The following is a 6000-nucleotide window of genomic DNA, read 5'->3' as shown; positions in this document are numbered from 1 at the left end:
TCATATCATATTTATTTAATTACTTTTGTATTTATTAGGGTAAACACTTTTCATCACTTAATTTTAATCATATTCCTATTTTAGACGTTTAACTTATATATTTTTTAAAATTTTATCACTAGATTTTTGAATTATTATTGTTTTAGTTACTCCATCATTAATTATTTAACGACGTAATAACAAAGTATTTTATCTTATAAGATTCATTGAACGCCTCCAAAACTCTCTTTCCATTCCCCCCAAGTTTTTTTAATTTCTCTTATATTTTTTGACGTTAAAACATATTCTTTCAAGTTCTAATAGTGGGAAGGTGAAGAAGACAGAGACAAGGAACATATATCTCGATTCTGTGTGATATATCGATGAAGATTGTGGATTAGAGTCGTTTTTTAAGGTTTTGAGTTGAATTTTGTGAGTTTTAAAGAGATTTTGAGAAAATGTAAATTGATAGAGTGGAAATCGACTTAGTTTCGATAACAATAGTGAAATTGTTAAAGATTATTTTTTGTTAAAGAGATAAATGAAAATAAAAAAAGGAAAAAATGCATTTACAAGTGGGTTAATGCTTACATCATATGACTTATTCATTATATATTTGTATTATATATATATATATATATATATATATATATATATATATAAAAGGGTTAATGTGCTTTAATTTCTGAAAATGGCTAAACAAGTTTTAAAACGTAGTCTAAAAATACTTTAATCTCCCCCTCTTCCTCCTTTTTTTCTTTTCTTTATATTCTATAGATAAAATCAAGCTTTTCTTTCTTGATTTTGTTTAACCGACGACAACATCAATTTTGTTGTTGATTGTCGATTGTCAGTTTTTTTATTTCTTTGTTTTTTTTAAATTTTTTTTAATAAGAATAATTCAATCTTTGTGGCACGTTTATCTTGCCTTTATGACAATTTTTTTATGCCTTTGTGATACATTTTTCGTCTTCTTTTTCGGTCCTTTTGTCGTTCTTTTTATTTTATGTTTACTTAAGGTTGGATTTGACGACGCCACAACTGATCAAGATAGTGTTTATTTGTAATCCAGTTGATCTTCCCAGCTATGGACTCTTGAATTGATTTTGGATACACGATTTTGCATTCTTGGATAGTTTTTCACGACGCTCGACTATGATTTGCCGTTCTCGGTGATCTTTTAATAGCTTAATCCCCTCTTGTTGTTCGTTTGTCGATGTAGTCAGATTTGTTTGTATCTATTTTTTGTTCGAGTATTTTGGTTGGATTTTAACCTTTTTCCATATATGTCCTTATATGAACTAAAGTGGCTAGTTTCAATGTTATAGGAAAATGTTCAAATTATATATTTAGTTTACGATAATAGTTATAAACTCTTATTGTAATTTTGAATATTCATTTTTTAATAACACTATCGACTTTTATTAAAAAAATTAGTTAATTTTGACTTTAAATATCATATGTTGAAACCTACCCTTTATATTCCATCAACGAAGGAAGAAAAAATATTTAAATATAAATAGAATCATTTCTAATTTAATTATAAAATGTTTAATGTAATGAGTCATTAGACCGTTTAAGTAAAATTTAAAAATTAAATCATGATGCTATTATTGGAAGAAATTGAATTGAGAGAGTTAACTCCCTAACATTTCTCAATAGTACCAGGTTCGAATTAATACATCAATAAATCAATATCGCTTGTAATAAAAGAAAGTAATATTGTTTTCAACTTCATTTATTTAAAGATAACTACACAAAAGACTTTACATTAATGGAGTTCCTCTTCAACCATATTATCATGATTACGTGCAAATTAGGTCAACAAGACTAAGTTTAAAGATTGAATAAGGTAGTTCAGTGGGAACAATTGACAATATTTTATTGGATTTCTTTTTCAATCTAGTTTTCTCCCCAATTTCATTTGACCAATCCATAAATTAATTATTGGCCTTTCTTGGTACACAGAGAGATTTGAATATGAAAGGTCCATACATTTAACGAATACAAATAAATAAATAATTAAAATTGTTGTTAATATTTCCTTCATTTTATATATATATATAATTGATGGTAACCCATTACTATCATTGTTGAGAGTAAATTAAAGAAAGCAAAACATTGTAAGGCCACGTAGCTTTGACTTACAACCATGTAATGTTAGTAATGGACAAATTTTCTTTATCACATTATTATTACTATTAATCTGACAAGGAAAAGGACTTGAAAGTTAAGGTCTCAATCGAAATGTTTCATTTCTTTATTCTTCTAGATCCCACCAAAACACCCCCACACACCAAGAAAATTTTCTCCCTTTGTTTCCCATGTAACCCTATATCAAGCCCCATAATTTTAGTTATCAAAATCTTAATTTTAAAATTTTAAATCAAAAGGAAATTTAAATTTATTTAAATAATCATTTTAATATACAACATATATTAAAATTTGAATTTAAATTTCAATATCCACCATCCTTTTCCATACAACGTTTACATGTATTAGTCAATTTTTTTCTCACTCCTATTTTAGACACATAAACTTAATTTTTTTAAAATTTAATAACTAAACTTTTAAATTACTCCTGTGTTGGTCACTCTCCAATGATATGGATTATTTTAATATTATTTTTATTATAATATTGTATACTTTATTAATTTTTAATGCCAACTGTATTCTAAGATAAAAATAATAAAATCATTTCAAACACTAAATTTTACCCAAAATCACAAATCTTAATTCATACCCATTCAAATTTCTAATTCATCTTGGAGCTCTGACGGTGGAGTGGGTGGAGTTGTGATTTGGGGTTTGTTCTTCAGGGTTGAGTGTTCGATTTTAGAATTTATGGGTTTCAATTTGAGATTCAGGTGATGCGATATAGAGTTTGATTGTTGTGGTTTGGAGTATATGGGTTGTTATTTTGTGTTTAGATGATGCAATTTAGAGTTTAGTGTTGTGATTTGAAATTTGTAGGTTGCATTTTGGGGTTTCTATGTTGTTATTTGGGGTTAGGGTTGAAATTTAGGATTTGAGGTTTATGTTTAGGGTTTAAACTTTAGTTTGGAGGTTTTAATTTCTTTTTATTTTTTATTATAATCCTATGTGATAATAATAGTAACAATAAAATACACTACAACATAAAATATTAATAAAATAAACTATAACGATTAAAATATGAATAATTTGAAAGTTTTGTTATTAAATTCAAAATTTTAAATTTTAGTAATTAAAATAAGAGTGAAAAGATAATTAAGTGTTGCATGATGTAGTTTACCCTATTAAAAATAAGTTTGTTGTTAAGGGACACTAATGGTTTAGAGATTTGTTGTTATTCCTTGAAGCCTTGGGTTCGAGCAATGCATATGTTGTGATATAAACGTTTACTATCAAATGATTAAGAGTTTTTGAACTTATATTATGTTGTATTCACCACATATTTAACTCCGATTAGAATAAAAAATAGTTATAAATTAACAATATTTATATATGAACAGAGAAAATTTATTTACATGATATAAAACTTATTCATTTTATATAAAAATAATAGGGTAGAATCCTATCCCATATATATTTATAGGGATTTGGAATTGAATAGGCCGGTTTCGTAGCTCAAAGATGAAGCTAAAATATTGGGTATACTTTAGAGAGTGACGGTGTTGAGACAAAAAAGAAGACCGTGTTTGGCGGTCCCAACAAAGTGTACTAAGCAAATATTAAATCAAAAGTAGGGTTCCAAATAAATAAGTTGGTACTGTTCCAACATGATCCAAAAAAAATTACCTAATTGATACCAAATTTTCAACATTTTAAAAAAAAACTTTAGTCAAGCCGGCCAAGCCCCTACAATTTTTTAACTACGATATGTATATTTCTATGTTTACTATGCTTAATTTATAATTATTTTTTGTTAATTTTTTTATACTCAATAAATATAATTATCATAATTATCCTTGTAAAATCAACGACGTAAATAGCATTACTTTCGTGGAAATTTTAAAAGAAATAAGTTTAATAATGTTTTAATTCCTTGTACTCTTCACACATTACATGGCTTTTACACGGCCTTAGAAAATGCTACATAATCCAATTTAATAGCTTATTATAAAGGTAATAGAAAGTTTAATTTCGATTTATGTTATTAAATGTTATGATGGGATTTATCGTTTGATTTCAAAAAGGAAAAGGAAAGAGAAAACCATTGAATTTGGGAACATAAGATTTAATTTATTTTTGTACTTTTTTATTTCTATTATAAATTTGACAAATATTGCTACTTTCTAGGAATTTTCTCAATTGAGTTGTAATTTGTAATTATGGAGCTATTTGTTTTTCTTTTAAAAAAAACTTTGGTTTTGTGTTTAAAACAATGAATTGGTTTGTGGTACCTATGAGGTAAGAATGAACCAAAGATCATTAGTTTAATCATTTATTAAACAAATTGACTTTGAAAAAAAGATTTGTGGTTTGAAAATTTATTAATTGGAATAATACTCCATCTATTTAATGATAGTTTGTTTTTAAAAAATATAATATCGGGTGATTACAATGTAATATATATTCAAAAATTTTTAAATTAATTGACAATGCATATACAAATGCAATTGCTTGAATTTATGACCTTTAGAGAAAATAACATTCCTTTTTATTATTGAGAACTCTCGATGAATTGATTTAATGATAGTTTTTAAATATAAATATACGAACAATTAAATTATGGTCCGAATCATTTTTTAATTGTTGGGCTATGCTTGAATGGAGGATTGTACTATTTAATTAATCAAATAACTTTTATTTTATTTAGTTGCATAATTGGGGTATGTTAGGCACTCCACAATGTAAGACAATAATGATTTTGGTTTTGAAAAGAAGAAAAAAAGGAGGAATTTGATGCCCTTTTCACCAATTTTTGTAATGGGACTTTGGTCCCCTACCCTTCGTTTCCAACATAATATACGTATACTTATTTTATCTATCCCATTATAATCAGAATTTGATTCTTTCTTTTTGTTTTATGGTTTAAATATATTTTTATAGAATATAACTTTATACATCCACCATTAATTTTTAAAATCAATGACAAAATTAGGACCACGATACACATACAACAACAACAACAACAACAAAACCCAATTCCCATATGTATGGGATAGGGGGAGGTAGGGTAGTAGGCTGCCCCCAACGCCAGGTTGAGAATAGCTTCCGTGAAAGACCTCCGGCAGTCAGAAAATTAAAAATATAGATAAAATGCAATGCATGTATAAATAATTACATAAATACATAGCTAAACAATCTTCATATGCAGTCATTAATATCATATGTGCTTCTGTAATGGGGAGTAATCCCTGCAAAATAATCCCTGCGAAAGAGTCTCTGCATATAGACAGAAACCTAAGACCCGGCTAAAATTAACAGAGGAAACATGATGAGAATGATACACATGAGACAACGATAGCAAGCCCAGTTCTAATCTTTCATAAATACCAATAACAGAAAAGTATAAAAAGTAAAAGTCAAGGAAATAACTACAAATGCATTTAAAAGAAGACAAAGATGATACACCCTATAGATGTGACTCACACTACTCGACTACCCTAGTCTTAAGCCTCCATAATTTCCTATCATAGGTCATGTCTTCGGTAAGGCCTAAATCCCTCAAATCAGATCTCAAGCAGTCATCCCACTTCCGCCTTGGTCGTCCTTTCCTTCTGGCACCTTCGACTGTAATCGACTCTACCCTCCTGACCGCATCCGACGGTAGTCGCCTAAGGACGTGCCCAAACCACCGTAGTCTTCCCTCCCTCATTTTTTCGGAAACAGACATCACCCCTAAGGACATCCTAATAGCAGAGTTTGTCGTCATATCCCACAGAGTCCTACCACATGTCCATCGAAGCGTGATATACTCATTTTAAAAATCCAAAAACTTATCATTGAGAAAACTTAGTTTAATGATAAGATTAAAGTTTGAGAATTTTGAAATATTAGGTTTAAGTATGATGTAATTTAAATTTAATTTTATAA

This window comes from Hibiscus syriacus, unplaced genomic scaffold, assembly GCF_006381635.1.
Source record: "Hibiscus syriacus cultivar Baekdansim isolate YM2019G1 unplaced genomic scaffold, ASM638163v2 tig00111392_pilon, whole genome shotgun sequence".
Classification (NCBI taxonomy): domain Eukaryota; kingdom Viridiplantae; phylum Streptophyta; class Magnoliopsida; order Malvales; family Malvaceae; genus Hibiscus; species Hibiscus syriacus.
The sequence above is the reverse complement of the archived record's forward strand: the minus strand, read 5'-3'. Positions refer to the sequence as shown.